We start from the raw sequence: 20434 nt of genomic DNA, 5'->3' as shown, positions 1-20434 counted from the left end.
GCTAACTTAAAAAAAAATTAAAATAAAAACTGATGTGAGATCAATCTATTCGATTTAATTTACGAAAAAATATTATTTTTTATGACATGAGTATTATTATACATAATAATTATGAATCAAGTTAACTTGTTTCACGGTTATAGACATGTGAGACCGTCAGACAAGAAATTAACTCTAAACAAAATATATCTAATCCTATCCGAAAACAATTTAACAAATGCTAATTGAGAAATAAAAGTATGTATTAACTACCCTAACAGTCATCGTCGACCTTATTAGTAATAAGATTATTAAAAGGACTTTATTTAATTTGGTTTGATTCGATTTGAAATAATTAATCACGTGCTCAAACAATATGTCGATAATCTGAGTTATTTTAATGCAATTTGACTTTGAATTTTTTTTTAAAATAGAAATATAATTATATATTCTCAGATGTGAGTTAATTATTGTCGTTATGCATCAAAAGTCATGAAATATAATTGCAAGTAAATTATAGATTGTGTATTTGTATCTTGAATAATTTACATATGATCAAGAGTGGGGGAATACTTTGAATTTTTAAATTATTCAAATTTCTAAATATTTGGAATCATCACGTTGACCAAATTAGAATTAAAATAATTGTAATTATAATACAATAAGGAGAGGGATTGAAATTTATTTTTCAAATAATTTGAAATAAAAATTACGTGAAAATCATATAAAAAATTAATTGTATATGTACACAACGCATAAAAAAAGTATTTAGGTGAAAACTTTTGTGAGACTGTCTAACGGGTCGTATTTTGTGAGATGGATCTCTTATTTGGGTCATCCATGAAAAAATATTATTTTTTATGCTAAGGCCTAAGAGTATTAATTTTTATTATGAATATCGGTATGGTTGACCTGTCTCACAGATAAATATTCGTGAGATCGTCTAACAAGAGATCTACTCAAGTATTTATCCATAAACTACTTATTCCATTTTGATTCTTCAAGTATTGATTTTTTTAATAAAAAAAATCTTATGAAACCCAATAATTTATGGAATCCGATCATTTTCCATTCAATGTTGATATACATATTAGCACATCAAAATATGTACACAAATTAATCTTATAGTATAAGTTTTAATTCCACATGGCATGTTATACGTTTTATTTGATTGATTGATTGATTATCCAATTTGATTAAAATAGAGTTTTAATAAAATATTTGGTTTTGATACTGACTTGCACCTGAAATTAATTTCGATTTTTTATTTCAAAAAAAAATTGAATTGGATGATGATATTTTTGCCAACCAATGCGACCCTACTATTTCGAAATAGGAAACTGGGATTTGATCAAAATTAAAAATCAATAAATCCACGTGTATATATCCCTGTGTAAATTAATTAGACATTTTACTTTAAATTAAATATATATTATATATAAATACAAAATTGTGGGAGTATTGAATTTAGCAAGTATAGGAAAACTGCACATATCACAGCAAAAACCTTATTTAGCAAAGTACATTGACTTTCTTTTTAAACGTCTCAGCGTCTCTCTTGAGAAATTTACATACAACTTATTCTATAGATTTTTGTTCATCTTCTCTTGTCTTTATTTCTATTAATACTAAGAGTAGTTCTCTTGTGTGACGCTTTCACAATCTTTATCTATGAGACAGGTCAACTTTATCGATATTCATAATAAAAAGTACTATTTTTTAATGGATGACACAGATAAATAATCTCACAAAATATGACCCTTAAAACCGTCTTTTACAAATTTGCCTAATCTCTAAAACATTCTAACAAATTTTTATATCCATATGATAGAAGAGAAGATTTCACCATTTTTATTTGCTGATTAGACATCTCAAATATAAGAATACAAATTAGAAATATATAAAAAAGAAAAATAAATAAAGTATCCTTTATTAGGATTAGTCTTAGAGAGAAGTAGTTGAAAAAAGTCCATGTGTATTAGATACACCATACGCTCAAACTTCCACGCTTCAAAGAATTCATTCTCAGTCATATATGAGGAATCCATAAAATAAACACTGAGTGGGTCTCATGTGAGACCGTCTCATAGATTTTAATCTGTGAGACGGGTCAACCCTACTCATATTCATAATAAAAAGTGATACTCTTAGCATATAAAATAATACTTTTTCATGGATAACCCAAATAAGATATCCGTCTCACAAATATGACCCGTGAGACCGTCTCACAAAAGTTTTTGCCATAAACACTTCTCCAAATCCCAGATTAAATCGGTCCCATTTATTTTCTCCAATCCCATAAATATTTTCACACGGACAGTGTAATTAATAGCTCAGTGTTTTTCACGACACTTTTCACCTACACCACCCACGAACTATAATATTGTGTGTATATATTTACGTAGTTTATAACAAGACAAAAACTTGTTTGACGGTCTCATCAATCATATTTTATGAGACAAATCTCTTATTTAGATCAATAATGAAAAAATATTATCTCTTATTTGGAACATTCATGAAAAAATATTACTTTTTATGCTAAAAATATTACTTTTTAATATGAATATCAATAAGATTGACATATCTTACAGATAAATATTCATAAGATGATCTCACAAGAGACCTACTCTTCTGATACATGTATAAATAAATAAAAATTGATATTTATACTCTTTCCGTTGTTATGGGATAAATATGAGGTATATTTAAAATAGTGGGAAAATATAAATTCTTTTTAATAAATACTTAATTTACTGTTCAATCGTTTTCTTGGCTTCCTTCTGGCTGCCTTCTTGTTTCTCTCTTTCTATTTCTGTAGAGGGTCAATTATTCTGCACGGGATGAGAGAGTTGTAGTGGTAATACATCACATAAGAGGTAAAATATCGAGAGAAAAGGGATAAATCTTTTTTTCTTTTTATTTGTTGGGTAAGTAACATGATATTTCTTTACTGTTAATGATTCAAAGGTTGCATATTTGTGATTTTCGTTTTATTTTTGCTTTCTCTTTTTGGATTGCATTCGAGTTTTTGGTTGGTTTCTGATTTGTTTTTTTTTTTATTATGAGGGGGTTAGTTGTTCTGGGTAGTTTTTTTTCTTGTTTATGCTGCTGCGTATTTGATGTTTTGGTGGTGAAGATATCAAAAGTTTTGTTTAACAAAGGTGTTGAAATGATATGTGGATACGGGAAAGTAAAAAAAAATTATTTTTTCCCTGCGGGTTCTGGAAATATTCTGCCAGTTTCTTGGGAAATCTGGTTGAAGATTTCGTTAAATTCATTCTTACCTTGCTATGTATCCTGTTCGTCTGTTTTTTTTTGCTTTCTCTCTCTGTCTCCTTTTTTTTATGAAATTCTGCAGAGTTTTATATTACAGATTTGGGATTTGAAAGCTTCTTTATCCTGCTTTTTTCGGTTGAAGTTCATGTGCTTGCTGTGATGTTTTTAATTTTTTAGTTTGCTTTTTACACTGTTATATGTATTCAGTGAATCATGTGATCAAGGTGGTGTTTGTGTAAATTTTCAACTTGGTTTGTGTATCTTTTCAAACTGTGAAATCACATCTTTTTCAGAAATATTTTATTTCAATTGGACTGTCTGAATTGATATTTCCCTGACCTTACAGCGCCTCCATATTTGCAGGTCATCATATATTAGAGATCCTTCTTCACACCAGCAGCGAAATCTCTTGATTTGGTGGTGTGATTTTGGACCTTCCATTAGAATCTACCGTGTATAACCTTCCAGATTCTGCAAGTCGTGTTCCAACTTTAGAGTGTTTTTGTGTCATATACAATGATGATGTTCGAAGATATGGGGTTTTGTGGTGATCTTGAATTCTACTCCTCCGCTCCAATCAAGGGGGTAGATTTCTTTCCCCCCCAATCTGCTGAGCCAGTGCCAGAACCAGAACCGGAGCAAGTCATGGAGGACGACTACACGGATGAAGAGATGGACGTGGATGAACTGGAGAGGAGGATGTGGAGGGATAAAATAAGGCTAAAAAGGCTGAAGGAAATGAACAAGGGGAAAGAATGTGTTGATTCTGACAAACAACGGCAATCGCAAGAGCAGGCGAGAAGGAAGAAGATGTCCAGGGCACAAGATGGGATCTTGAAATACATGTTGAAGATGATGGAAGTTTGCAAAGCTCAGGGTTTTGTCTATGGGATTATACCAGAGAAAGGCAAGCCTGTGAGTGGCGCCTCTGATAATCTCAGAGAGTGGTGGAAGGATAGAGTCAGATTTGATACGTAACGGGCCAGCCGCTATAGCGAAATACAAGGCTGATAATGCGATCCCTGGAAAGGATGAAGGCTCTAGTCTTTTCGGTCCTACTCCACACACCTTGCAAGAGCTCCAAGATACGACCCTCGGCTCGCTGTTGTCTGCTCTGATGCAGCACTGTGAACCCCCACAGAGACGGTTTCCATTGGAGAAAGGTGTGCCACCTCCTTGGTGGCCTAGTGGGAAGGAGGAATGGTGGCCACAGTTAGGTTTGGAGAAGGATAATGCACCTCCTCCATATAAGAAGCCTCATGATCTCAAGAAGGCCTGGAAGGTGGCAGTTTTAACAGCGGTAATCAAGCATATGTTTCCAGATATCGCTATGATTCGGAAGCTTGTAAGGCAGTCAAAATGCTTGCAAGACAAGATGACGGCCAAAGAGAGCGCAACTTGGCTAGCTATAATCAATCAGGAGGAAGCTTTGGCAAAAGAACTTTACCCGGACCGCTGTCTGCCATTATCTTCATCTGGTGGCAGTGGGACGTTTGCTATGAACGATAATAGCGAGTATGATGTCGAAGGAGCTGACGACGAGTCTCACTTCGAGATGCAAGAGCAAAAGCCGAGTCCTGTTGGTATGTTGAACATACCAATGGAGAGTTTCCAAGATCGGCTAACGGTTCAAGTTCAACAACAATCTCATGCAATCAAAAACGAATTGGTCACAAATTTCGATTTCTCCAGGAAGAGAAAACCAAGCAATGAACTTAACATCATGATGGATCATAAGATATTCACATGTGAGTTTCTTGGGTGCCCAAATAGTGAAATGCGCCATGGTTTTCAGGACAGAACTTCCAGGGAAATTCAACAACTTTCTTGCCCTCACAAACATTCTCCAAAATTCGCGGTGTCAAACTTCAATGTAAATGACGTGAAGCCAGTCATCTTCTCACAATCTTTTGTCCAACCGAAGCCGTCTGCTACACCTGTTCATCCCAACCCAGCTCCCATTGACCTCTCAGGGCTCGGAGTTCCGGAAGACGGGCAAAGGTCCATCAACGATCTTATGTCTTTCTATGATAATAATTTCCAAGGAAATAAGAACTCAAAGTGCCAACAAGGCTACATTCATGGTCCAGGAATGATGTTGGAAAATAACCTGTTCGAAGACAATAAGTTGCCTACAAATCCATCAATATACGGCCCACAAGAACGGTTCGACCAGTGCAAGATCACGAATTCACCTTTCGCCTCCAACACATCCGAAAATCTCCAACTAATGTTCGGTTCTCCTTTCAATATCGCATCCATCGATTACACAGATCATTTTCACGGAGTTCCAAGTACCAATCTCTCGAAGCCGGACCTTACTATATGGTACTAAGAAATTCACAGCCTCCACCGGGTAGAATTTTACCACTTACCGTCATCTTATTTACTTATCAACATGTTGTTCTCTGTAAAGGCCAAGGCATGGTTGTTATAAATAAGTGGAGGGATGGCTCCCTAAAACACTTCGCCATGTTTCTTTCCTACAAATTGTTATAAAGCATAAATTTTATCTTCGATTTCATTCAAGGTTTCTTTATCTGGTATTGTTTGTACAACCATAATCTGAGGTTGATAAATCTATTATTGTGGTGTGCAGTTGATTTCTATGTTGCCTGTGTTCTTAAAAACCCACTCTAAAGATATTATCGTCGATGTAGATCAAACGACACTATCAACTGCCCAAAAATATACCGTCATCGTAGCATCTCATTGACGCAATAACTTTGATCTCCCCATTTCTCCATCTTGGTAGAGTAAAAAATTTTAAAAATGACCAAGTTTTGAGTAAGGTTCAATAGTGCAGAATTTGATATTTCAGCTTGCTGTTGTGTTTAAAATATTTGAATTTCTTATTGGAGAATTTGCCGTTGGACCTGTGATTAACTGCAAGAATCAAGCAGGTATACATGCACATGACAAAAAAAAAACTCTGAAAAAATAGGCATACAAAAAAAATTTTGTTGATTTTTTAACAAATGGCTGATGTTAAATCATAATATATAGTATTTTATACAATGACAACCTTAAACAATAATGACTCCATGTTCTGATACAGTTCCCCAATTAACAAATACAAAGTGGTGATGGTTAGATATTGTCAAAGCATATGTTGTCTCCTTGGCAGTGGCCAATAACTTTTTTTTTTTAATTAATTTATATTTTATTTATTGTTTTGTTTTGGTATCTTGTGGAGCGAAAATAAAAGTAGGTCTCTTGTGAGACGGTCTCGCGAATCAGTTTTATCTGTGAGACGGGTCAATCGTACCGATATTCACAATAAAAAATAATACTCTTAGCATAAAAAGTAATATTTTTCATGGATGACCCAAATAAAAGATATGTCTCACAAAATACGACGTATGATATCATTTCACACAAGTTTTTGTTCAAAAATAATAGAGTTAATATCAATCGGAGAAAATTGCATTTTCCAACCTATGAAATATTGAGGAAAAGATAAAATTTCCTATGTAAAATTAAATGTCATTTTAGATATACATTTGTCTAGTTTAGAAGGGGTTTTGCATTTTTTGTAGACAAAAACTTGTGTGAGATGGTCTCACAGGTCGTATTTGTGAGACAAATCTCTTATTTGGGTCATTCATGAAAAAGTATTATTTTGTATGCTAAGAGTATTACTTTTTATTGTGAATATGAGTAAAGTTGATCCGTCTTACAGATCAAGATCCGTGAGACGGTCTCACATGAGAATCACTCTTGATTGTAATAAACATGGGGTCTCAAAATATTATTAGTTTCATGTAAAAGGTCATGTATGTTTTTGAATTTTCAAAGTGGTAGTGAGTTCAATTCTTTTTATCAATATTTTCTCGTGCGAGCTTGTCGCATATGGTTTGATTAGTACGATTTTTCTGATTAACATGGTTTATATACTACTGCATTAGTCCGAGTTTTATCCAATGCACATGAAAAGACAGTGACTACATGTTTCATAGTCATAAAAAAATGAAAAGAGAAATCGAGTTTCTTTAAAAGGGATGTAAACAAACCAAAACCGTTCGTGAGCTATTCGGAGCTCGGTTCGATAAAAAGCTTGTTTGAGTTCGTTTGTTAATCATATCAAACCAAGCTCAAGCTCGATTTTGGGCTCGACAACTTAATCAAACCAAGCTCAAGCCTAAGCGTATTCGGCTCGTGAGCTCGCAAACATGTTCGTTAATAGGCTCGCGAGCTCGAACTCAGCTCGTTTAGGTGGCTCGTAAGCTCGAGCTTGACTCATTTGTTGAATTGACAAATAAAAATATGAGTACTAATAAAAGTTAAACTTGTATGTCTAATATAAAATTAGTTCATAGATATATTTAATTTTAACAAGCTCGAATCAAGCTCAAATTCGAGCTCAATTGTATGTTTTACGAGCTCGAAAACGAGCCGAGCTCAAGTCAGGCTTGTTAAATATGATAAACGAGTTATTAATAAACCAAGCTCGAGCCCGGGTTGATTAACATGATAAACGAGCTTTTAACGATTCGAACTCGAGCTTTTCACAAGTTTAGTAATTTCAAGACAAGTCGAATTCTAGTCTGATGATAAAAGTTCGAATAAAGCTCGAGTTTGAGCTCGAGCTCTATCAATCTTAAACGAGCCAAACTCAAGCCAGATGATAAAAGCTCGAATCAAGCTCGAGCTCGAGTTTGAGCTTGAATTAATCGGAAACGAGCCAAGCTCAAGCCCGATACTGTTCGATTTGGTTTGGATCGTTTACATCCCTATTCTTTAGTGCTATAAATATATTTTTAATCAAAGAAAAAATAGGAAGATTTTTAAATCATATTTTATTAGAAATGATTTGGTGTTTGATTCTTTCTTTTGATAATGTAAGAAATATTTTTTTTTCTCAAAATCATTTTAGAAAGTGTACGCTGAAAAAATATGGGAGTCAATAAACGATAAAATCGTTGAGATTTAATCGATGAAGTATGATTAAATAAGTAAGAGTTGACCCCTAGAGGAATACAATATTTATTTTTAGGTCCTCCTCCAATTAAGTAAAGGCAATTTGCAAACAAAAGCATTTGACTTGATCCAAGTTCGACCGTTTAAGGGAGTCGTTTATTGTTGTTGTATAACCAAAAAAAGATATATCTTTTTCCAAATATAGGTTTACACTCGAATCACAAAACAACGGTCGTTTTTCAAAATATTTTTTCTTGATAAAAATATTCAAATTTTGTTTTCGTTTATTATAACATTCAACGTAACAGTTAGATTAAATGAAATTCGAAAAAAAGCAGGACGTGACTAGTTTGGTACATTTGAAAAATGGAAGACTTAATCGGGAAAACGTTAAAACATGGGGGACTAACACTTCTAATCAACACGAAAAATTATATAGTTTAAAGTGAATAATTTGGCATCCGAAAATGTCCGAAAGCAATTATCCCTCGACATACTGTCGGCAGGAACAATAGTTTTCAAATGGGGCCAGTCAAAACATGTAATAAATGTGGGCAGGCAGGCGGAAATTTCAAATGGCGGAAATTTCCTGGAAAGATGGAAGACGCGTCTTCACACTGACAGGAGGCTCTATAAATAGAGTTCCCCCTTCATTCTGAAATTATCCCTTCTTCGAGTTTTCTCTCATCTTATAAGCATTTGAGTGCTTAAGTTCTATAATATTTGTGAGGTGTTTGTTCTCCTGTATTAAGAGAGTGTGTGTTCTCTTTGGAAACACAGTGAGTGAGTTGTACACCACAAAATATTATAGTGGAATTCTTTTCATCTTGCCCGTGGTTTTTACCCTAATAATTTTAGGGGTTTTCCACGTAAATCTCGGTGTCCATTTTATTCTTTATTTTCGGGTTTTATTATCTCAAATTCCGCACGTGGGACCAACACATACAATTAAAATTTGATTTTTTTTTAGTTGAAAAATGACAACGAAGTCAAGACAATTATGAAAATCTATTGACAAAAACCAAAATGTTACGCACTGATATATTAATAATTCATTGTGAGTGACAAAATACAAAGCAGTAGTTGTAACTTCAAAAAAATGTGATTAAGCCATTTTCACCTAAACAATTTTTTTTGTAATGTTTCTTAACTCCATATTTTGCTTTTCATTGTGCTTTATTTAATACGAATTCAAATATGGTTTTATTTTGATTTTCCAAAAATGATTCTGATTTTTGGTAAACAAAAGGAAAATTTCATGGACACTTTTATCTCTGATGTATGTCTGTTCCAAAACTATCATTAACATTTGATGCCCCTAAAAGACATAGCTGGACAGACTCAAACTCATTTTAGAGTTAGAATTGGCCCTAGCTTTCTAAAGGCCTAGGCCCCTGGGCTGATCAGGAGCCAGGATTGAGCCCAACCATTCAATCATTGGTCTGAACTCATTTGCCCGAGCCCATGAATTGTCGATAGGGCTAAAGGCCCTAGCCTAGACAAGGGTCGGAAAATCCGAGCCTGGGCGCGGCTAGGAGATATGAAGATATTTTCATTAATAGATAAGGGGTCCCGATTAATAGGAGATTCATTTGAATCTAATCAAGATAAGGTAAGAGTCCTAGCTGCCGACAAGAGTCTCAGCCGTCATGGTCACAAAGTCTTTTGTTTGAGGTCTCCTATCTCAGGTAGGATTCTACCTTAGCATGAGTCCTACTCCAATAAGTTATAAGAGCACAGAGTACTGACCTGAGCCATTCAGTTACGAAGATTCGATGACTCACTCTCCAGACCGAACCCGATATAAACTTTTGGTATCATCAATTGGCATCTTCTATGGGAACTTGAAGGGAAAAGAGATAAGACGGTGAATACTGAAGATATTGTCAATGGGAGCGAGAGAAATCGAAGTAATAATGGAAGCCAAAGCCTCACTGTGGCCGAACTTACACAATTGATTACTGCCATAGTGGAGCAAGCGTTAGCCAGGCGGGAAGGAGGTCTGCCCCTCCACCCTCCGACCATAATCATAGGTTCGAATCCTACTTGGGGAGATTTGATTCATTTTGAACTTAATCATCAAAGATAGCTTAGAACCAACAGTTCATTACAAGATCTTATTATTTTATTGCATAGTCTCTTGTTAGATAACTATTATCTATCATATCATTTCTCATAGAAAGCTCGTATACACTTAACAAAACCACTTGTTCTTTGAACATAAAAAAAAAAAGCAATCAAACAAAAAAAAAGGTCCGGTCTTCCTCAGTATCCATCCATAAAGATGGCAATGCTAAATACTTTTGGGTGACCGATAGCAAAGTCGTTGAAGAGAAGATCAGTAACATATGGTTCTGGATCCTAACAGAGTTTCTCTAGTATAAAGTTTATGTTTTTTTAGACTAGAGGAGGGGGTACCATTGATGTCCCCTAAAAGTGACATAGCTGGACGGACCCAAGCCCATTTCAGAGTTAGAATTGACCCTAGCTTTCTAAAGGTGTATGCCCCTGTGTTGATCAGAAGCCATGATACCAAGCCCAACCATTCAATCATTGGTACGAACCCATTAGCTCGAGCCCATGAGTCCTCAATTGGGCTAGAGGCCCAAGCCTACCCAAGGGTCGAGAAGTCCGAGTCCCTCCGGGAGCAGCTAGGGGATATGAAGATATTCTCATTAAGAGATTAGAGGTCTCGATAAATAGGGGATTCAGTTGAATCTAACCAAAATAAAGCAAGAGTCAAAGTCGCCACAAAAAGTCCTAGCCACCATGGTCACAAAGTCCCGTTGTTTGAGGTCTTCTATCTCAGGTAGGATTCTATCTCAGCAGGAGTCCTACTCTAACAAAATCCTAGAGTACTGATCCGAACCATCCAATTACGAAGATTCAAATACCTGCTTTTCATACCGAGCCCGAGGTAAACTTTTGGTAGCATAAACATTTATTATATTTCACAATACACAATCAAACTTTTTATCTGATAAGGGTTTTATTTTGTTTTTATTAAAAAACTAGTACTGCAATTAACACTCTATCTTAAAAAAAAAAAAAGAGCAGTTTTTCACTTTTATTTTCAAACACTACACACATCTGTTTTTTTCCTCACAACTTCTCCAACTTATAAATTTAGTCACTTCTCTAAAAACATAATCTTTTACAAACATTGTTAAAAAAAAAAAAAAAAAAAAAACTTTTGCCACTTGAATATGGCAATAATTGGTACTAACGGGGGCACACATCTAACTTTAAAGCAACATTTATGGCAAGAGAACATGCATGGCCTTTCCGGTAGCACCTAAATTTGGCCATTGTGCATGCACCCACACAATCTCCACTATCCATTTACAAAAATATCATATACTAAATAAAATCCCACCAATTATTAACATCATTATAAATTTAATAACAATTTAATTTACTTTAATCGAATTCTAATCAATTTATTATCTCAAACACCTTCACGTTGGCAGACAGATGATACACGCAGTATGGTAAGAAGTGTCTCATACTGAGTAGACAATTTCTGATGAAGGGTTAAACTGGCAATAATTAAAGAATAGTTTTAAAAAAAACGATAGAAAAAACTACTATTTGTTTTCTTAGTGCTCTACCTAATATAAAATTTTAGGAATGAGTCTCATGTGAGACTGTTTCACGGATCATAATCTGTGAAACGAGTCAACTCTACTCATATTCACAATAAAAAAGTAATATTTTTAGCATAAAAAATAATATTTTTCATGAATTACCCAAATAAGATATCCGTCTCACAAATATGACACGTGAGACCGTCTCACGCAAGTTTTTGTCAAATTTGAGTGAGTCTCATGTGAGATCGTAACCCTACTCATATTCACAATAAAAGTAATACTCTTAGCATAAAAAATAATATTTTTTCATGGATTATCCAAATAAGAAACTCGTCTCACAAATACGACCCATGAGACCGTCTCACACAAGTTTTTGCCAAATTTTAATGGTAGTAGTAGCTAGATTGGTTAAGCCCTTGATCGGATGAAGGAGACTTGTCTCATAAAGTTTGTCCAGTACAGTTTAACAAACTAATGTCAAACGTTTCCGGTGTTCATGAGAGCCATGCACTAATAGTCCGAATCCGATCGATATTCTTGTGGACATAAAACTTATTAGGAAGTGCTAAATGTGCAAGCACGAAGGCTAGTTGAGAGTAATTCAACATAATATTCAAGCAAGCATTTTTAATACAGATAAAATTTATATTAGATCTGTACTATTGTTTGAAAAATATATACTATGTTATTTTAAAAAGTCAAAAAGAATTATTTAATTTATAATTAATCTACTCATGTTTCCTATGGTTGCCAAGCCTACATGATCAAGCACGTCGCCTAAATGAAAAAGGAGAACAAACAGTCTGAATTAATAAGTGTTAGTTAATTAGGTTATAATTGTTGTATTTGCATGAAATAAAATTTAAAATTAGAAATGACTAATTTTTAAACAACAAAATGTTCATTTTTTATTATGAGTAGGTCTTTTGTGAGACATTTTTACGAATATTTATCTGCGAGACGGTTCAACCCTACCGATATTCCCAATAAAAAGTAATACTCTTAACATAAAAAGTAATATTTTCTCACAGATGACCCACATAAGAGATCTGTCTCACAAAATACGATTCGTAAGACCATCTCACACAAATTTTTATCTTTTTTTTATTGGACTAGAATTTACCTGTGGCTTTAATTACTGGTTGGATCAGTGACCCGATAAATATTTGCTTTGATCGGGTCATTTGGATAGAGTTTAAAAAAATGTTGTATCCTTTTTTTTTAAATGCACAATGGAACAAGAAATGACCAATGGGCCCAAGGTTTAGCTAGAGAATATAGTAAAAACAAACGAAGCCCATTTAATTGTCATATGGGTGTTTTTAGGGAAAAGCCCGATAAAAAGTGGGCAATCAGTTTCGGGTATTCAGGTTGGGTGTTGTTCTAGAAAAGCCCAGTTTAAAAGGCCCAATTCATTTGGTCGATCAAGCCACAAGACCTTCGAGGAAACAAATTAGTATGTGCATGTGCGAGTTCAAAATTTTTGTTGTTGAATTTTTTTTCCCACGATGTATTAGTATTTGATTGTCTTTTATATAAATTAACTAAAAAAAACAACAAATGATTCTCCTAGCACTAGCATGGCGAAGACATTTGACTCCACGTTCCTAAAAATTCCATCAAGTTATTATTAAGTAGTTTGTAAGCAACCCGAGCTCAAATCGAGGTCAGATATATTTTCGAGTCGAATTTGAGTTTCAATTATTTATACTTGAGTAGCTTGAGAGTTGCTGGAGTAATAACTTCATTAATATATTATTTAGAAGTATGAAAAATAAATGATATTTTTGTCAATACATACACAAATCCGAACTCAAGTTCGAACTCAAGATCTATATTTTAGAATTCAGATGTTCGAGCTTTCCGACCTCGAGCAACTCGATATATATACAAGTGGAGCCCAAACTTGAAATAGATTATTGATCGAGTTCGTGTAAATAAAATTTAAATCGAGTCGAGCTCGAGTAGTATGATACACGAGCTCGACTCGTCTGATATGCATTCCTACCCGAACCTATATAGTAACCGGACGCTCAGAATTAACCGGGGCTGTTCCGAACCGATTTCGGTTCAACCTGTCCCATTAAGCATCCCACAGTTCTAATACTAAAAATGTACTCACCGTGGATCGATGTCATTTACATGACAGTTCAAGTTAGCCATCTTCTACCTGGCTCGACCACAGTCAGCAAAGAATGAGCTGTGCTTCTGCCATGCATGTTATCACATGACCAACATTTTGTAAATTAAATCATCTTTCCCTGTCAAATTCCCACATCCTATTCGTCTTGTTTCTCAGATTTTCCTTCTTTCATGAAAAAATACTGGTCAAATTTATGATCTCTTGAAATCATTATTTTTCACTGTCTAAAATGTATTTTAAACTATCACAAGGCCCTACAGCACCTAGAGTTAGTACATCTATCTCACAAAATTGATCCATAAGATGGTCTGACATTAACATTTGTGAAAAAAGTTGTTGAAAAAATAAGTTTTTTTACAATTAAAATTTTAATTTTATGCTTATTTAACAATGTTTTCATTAATATGATAAAAAAAAATTTGTTGATGGTTAATGTATTTATTGATGAGATAAATTGATTTAAAAAATATGAAAAATTATACTGAATACGAAAAGATTTTATTTTGGGAAGGTGTGAATATAATATAACTGATAAAAATTAGCGGGAACAAAGCCTGTAACAAATTTACCTAACCTCCGCTGTCATGAATCTTGTTCGCACATAAAACAAACGAACATGCCGAGACACGCACTACACACACTCTACAGTGCGACTCGTTTGCAATTATATTCGACATGTATATAACTTTTTATATATAACTAGAAAAATGCACGTGCGTTGCACTTAAAAACCTAAATTGCTGAAAATATATGTACGAAATTTTGATAATATTTAAATGAATTAAAACATGGTTAATAACATTTATCAAATAAAACAAACTAAGCCATAAAAAATAAAAAATCATGACCATAGACGGTATATGAATCAGAGAAATTATCTTATCCACTTGACACACTTTCCAATATGCTTCTTGGTTGATTTTGACAACTCAACAACTCTTTGTCCAGGGGCGGATCCAGAATGATATGTTTGGGGGGCCCGGTCTACCTCAATTCCTGAACGTAGAAAAAATTCCAAGAATCCTTGTCTTTCCTTCTGATGTGTCTCCGAACTCGCGTCCCACAATATTTCACTCGTCAGTCGACAATATAGCAGATGTTTTGCAAAAGGTTATTATTTCAAATGGCTTTCTTGATTGTGTTTGTATTAACCAACTATAAAGGTTTTAAGTTGGGACTTTGTAAAAGCCCGTTATTTAGGTTTTCAAAAAAAAAAATTGCAGAACAATGTCAAAAAACAGCGTATAAAAAGAATTAAACATGGACCATATGTGTAAACCTCGAAAGTCTTTAACCATTAGACTAATTATAGATACTTAAAATTTTGATGGGTCAAATAATATATATACTAAATAATAAAATATATCTTACATAGTAAAAAAAATTAAAAAAATTCAGGGGGGCCGTGGCCCCCTCCGGCCCTACAGTGGATCCGCCCCTGTCTTTGTCGTAGTTTGTTATAATATGCATATAACTATTTTGGTATGCTCAGCAAATATCTGATCGTCTATAGCTATAAGATTAATAAATTTTCAACAACTATTTCTCAATCACTGTGAGAAAAATTACTTGAAATCTCTTCAAATGACTATATCTTAGAATTGTGTCCTCATTTAATTTGACACAATTCAAGAAAATCATCTTTGATCGTCATTTTTTGGAAGCTTTGCAATAATGATTGCGTGCATCATGTCATGAGGATGATATAGTTTCAATCTCATTTGTTGCATTTAGAACATAATATTATATTATTCATTAAAACAAAACAAATTTTCTTCTAGCGAGTTTATATTTTGTTTTATAATATTTTATCTTGTAGAACGACATACAAAATTATTTATTGTATTTTAAAAATCTTGAGAATAGATACGAATAATGTAATTAAAATATGCATATGAGATATCATTCTAATATATGTCAAAGTATTTGTTTTATTCAATATCTCATCTAATAATATAACCATTTAGATTTCATGAGCATTTTACGATAGTCAAAATTAATTTGATGAAATATTGTAGAATTTTATTTGAATTTCAGTATTTGGTTAAGTGAATTTACTTGACAAGGAGTTTTCTATGCTACATCATATATGTTATGAATTAGCTGGTTAGACACTTTGACTAAAAAAAAAGACAAAAACAATCTCGTATCACCTCGAAATATATTGAGATAATATTGGAGGAAATAAAGTGAAACTGGCTCGATGTCTCAATGAAATGCACAGAATTCATCTATTATATTGTGTCAACAAAGCTTTAGAATTGTTCTCATACCATTATAAATAGAATGAAAATTATGTACAATTTGTTTTTCATGTATTTTTTTTCTGAATGAAGAATTTTTTCTTTTTGAAAAACTATTTTATTGAGAAATATTGACATTTATATGTCGCACAACCATGAAGTAGCAACATAATCATTATATAACACTTAATGTACACATACAATTCTTCAATTTCTTCTTCATTGTGCTTCATTGAAATTTAAATCTGAATCATTTTTTATCTTAAAAATTTGCTTTAAATATGATTTAATATATATGTATATGTTTCATGTTACTTAGTTGGACCTAATTTCAAATATCTATAAAAAAATGTGCTTGAATTATATCATACAGAAATTAGGACATAGTATGTAGGACTGAGCACTTGTCGTTTTACCAAAAGTTATAGCTAGTAGTAATGGTACACTCAAATCTTTTAAACCGCGCAACAGCTCAAGCACCACGGTTCGGCCGCTCAACCAAGTAGGGACAATTATTGCACCCAACAATCTTCCTCCTATAATTGCACTCATTGCAATCAATGGGAATCGAATCCGTGACCTTGGCTCTGATACCAATTGTAAGACTGAGCGTTTGTCGCTTTACCAAAAACTATAGCTAGTAGTAATTGTGCAACTCAAATCTGTTAAACTGCACAGCAGCTCAAGCATCACGGTTCGACCGCTCTACCAAACAGAGACAATTATCGCACCCAACATAGTAACACACAACATATTTTTTTTATTTAACATGTCTTTTTTTTTTTCATCCTATGTTTGTCGAAACTTTTTTGTTCAAAATTTGACGCATTTCGTAGACTATATATATGAAAAACCAAGAAATTATATAATTCACAGAAATCATTTATTATTCTCTTCATAGAACAGAAGACCCAAAATACGTGGTTTGATTGGTGTAGTCTCATACTTATTTTTATATAAACAACAAGACACATCATATAATATCAGAAAAATCAATTACCGCCAACAATACTAACCAAAACGAATAAAAAAATCATAACACAAACAATCTCGATAAGAAAAAAAATGATAACTCAAAGTTTAAAAATAATTTATTTAGTACAATAACAAAGAAATTGAAGTATATACGAACAATAAAAAACATAAATCACTCTCAAATTAAATATTAACCCATATTATTTACAATTTGTATAAATTTTCCAATATTTTTTTTAAATAAAGAGAAGACGTCTTATTAATGTCATCGTTTTATAGATATTCATTCAACTTCTTTAAAAAACACAAATGAAAAATGGTGCCTTGAAATCATAATAAAACTATTTAGAAAAGCAGCTGTAAAAATATAATACAAAGTCACACAATTTTTCTTAAACCATAGAAAAATATTAGACTATTGACAAAATATATGTAGCAACAACAAAACATGCGTTAACTTGTGATATAATGAAAATTTAGAATCATGCATAATCATTGAATTAGAACAAAAGCGCATGCCAAAAATCTACTGGATATTATATATTTTAATAATTTATCCATATTTGTCGTTTACCTGAGGACTCTTAGACCTACCAATTTTTGTAGTTTACCTATTATTTTCATAATAAATAATATTACAAAAATAATATAAACAAGAACATAAAAACTCAAATTAAAATGCCTTCTATCAATCTAAGTAAAAAAAATTGATTAGATAATATAATAATGTCGTAAAAAATTTAAATATTGATTTATAGACAGAAGTTTGGAAATATATTTGTCTCAATAAATAAAAAATATTATTCCTTGATATTCTGAGACATAAGGTAAAAACGAAGAAATATTTCAATTTTTTAATATTTTCTAACTCACTTTAAACTAAGTAATCTAAGCAAACAGAAAATATGCATTATGTGTTTAAAAAATAACAAAATATCTTAATAATAAAAAATTGAAAAATAACCATTTATGTTGGATATTTGAATTTATTTTCTCTTTTCTTTGTGCAAACAAACAAATAACAAAAACAATCCAAACACAATTACATGATCAATACAAATGACATATAACAATCAAACATGTTAACGCTAGGGTAAAAAAACTCCTCTCATTGCAAGAACAAAAAATGATCAAATATAGCATATTATTTAATAATATTTATTTAGCAGCATTTATAAAAAAATTGATTAAATAACTTAAAAACAGTGTTTGAAATCTATTACAGAAAAATATTTCTCTCAATCGTATATTTCTATTGACACATGAGGAGTCTGAAAATATTTTTATTCTAAATGAGAGAAAGAAATTTTGTATGACCTTAATATTTATTAATACTTTATTTTTATTCAATCCGACTCATCTCTTTTGTCTTCCTATTATTATTTGACGGCAATGTATAAATTTAAGTATTTAAAATTAAATTTAAAGTAAATTAAAATAATAGTTAGTTTGATTGAGTTAAATACACTATTAATGATCTTATTAAACTAAAATAAAAAATGACTTAAATAACACTATTAATATGACAAATTGTAATATAAAAAAATAAAGTGATTTTCTGTGAATTTGAAAAAAAAAATAAAGTGGTTTTGTGTGAATTTGATGTCAATATAATCACAATTCACATTCATATATAGATATTAGTATAGATTAGTATAGATAGATAGATTAATTTAATTTTAATTAATTTTAAATTTTAATTATTTAATTTTAATTTTATAAAATAGAAAAAGAAAAAGAAAACATGTATTCAATTCACATATTTATATTAGTATAGTATAGATATAGATATAGATAGATTTTAATTAATTAATTTTAATTTTATGAAATAGAAAATGAAAAAGAAAATATGTATTAATGATTAATATGAAAATATGTATTAATGATTAATATTAAATGATAATTTTAAATTTTAATTAATTAATTTTAATTTTATGAAATAGAAAATGAAAAAGAAAACATGTATTCAATTCACATATTTATATTAGTATAGTATAGATATAGATATAGATAGATTTTAATTAATTAATTTTAATTTTATGAAATAGAAAATGAAAAAGAAAATATGTATTAATGATTAATATGAAAATATGTATTAATGATTAATATTAAATGAAAGTAAGGATATTTATGTAAATTCACAATTCAATTCATATAATAGATAGATTAATTTAATTTTAATTAATTAATTTTAATTTTATGAAATAGAAAATGAAAAAGAAAACATGTATTCAATTCACATATTTATATTAGTATAGTATAGATATATATATAGATAGATTTTAATTAATTAATTTTAATTTTATGAAATAGAAAATGAAAAAGAAAATATATATTAATGATTAATATGAAAATATGTATTAATGATTAGTATTAAATGAAAGTAAGGATATTTATGTAAATTCACAATTCAATTCATATAATAGATAGATTAATTTAATTTTAATTTTATGAAATAGAAAATGAAAAAGAAAACATGTATTCAATTCACATATTTATATTAGTATAGTATAGATATAGATATAGATAGATTTTAATTAATTAATTTTAATTTTATGAAATAGAAAATGAAAAAGAAAATATGTATTAATGATTAATATGAAAATATGTATTAATGATTAATATTAAATGAAAGTAAGGATATTTATGTAAATTCACAATTCAATTCATATAATAGATAGATTAATTTAATTTTAATTAATTTTAAATTTTAATTAATTAATTTTAATTTTATGAAATAGAAAATGAAAAAGAAAACATGTATTCAATTCATATATTTATATTAGTATAGTATAGATATAGATATAGATAGATTTTAATTAATTAATTTTAATTTTATGAAATAGAAAATGAAAAAGAAAATATGTATTAATGATTAATATGAAAATATGTATTAATGATTAATATTAAATGAAAGTAAAGATATTTATGTAAATTCACAATTCAATTCATATATGAATTCATATATTTATATTAGTATAAATTTTCACGTATCCCAATATATTAATCATATGATTATATATGATTAATATCAAATTATATTATTCTAAAGTTTAAAAGTAAATTCTCATGATTTGACTCGGCCTTTGAACGTAGTCCATACTGCTCAATCGACAGTGAATCACTTCCCCTCGATTCCTGTGGCGGCCGTATTTTTACCGTCAATTACTAAACCCACCTACCAAAATTCTACTCTTCTTTAGTGTAGTGATTTGTTGTGCTGTTGACCATTTTCCCTTGAGAACACGGCCATGTCTCATTCAGTTTCTTGCCACCCGCATACCATTTACTTCCACTACACCGTGGGG

At 31.3% G+C, this 20434-nt stretch overlaps 1 pseudogene; it reads left to right on the top strand.

Annotated features, from left to right (window-relative positions):
- The first annotated feature begins 2727 nt into the window (after positions 1–2727).
- Positions 2728–5868, top strand: LOC140833939 (protein ETHYLENE INSENSITIVE 3-like; annotated as a pseudogene).
- Positions 5869–20434: the final 14566 nt, after the last annotated feature.

Source organism: Primulina eburnea, chromosome 1 (genome assembly GCF_022965805.1).
Source record: "Primulina eburnea isolate SZY01 chromosome 1, ASM2296580v1, whole genome shotgun sequence".
NCBI lineage: Eukaryota > Viridiplantae > Streptophyta > Magnoliopsida > Lamiales > Gesneriaceae > Primulina > Primulina eburnea.
This window is presented reverse-complemented; position numbering and strand designations above follow the sequence as displayed.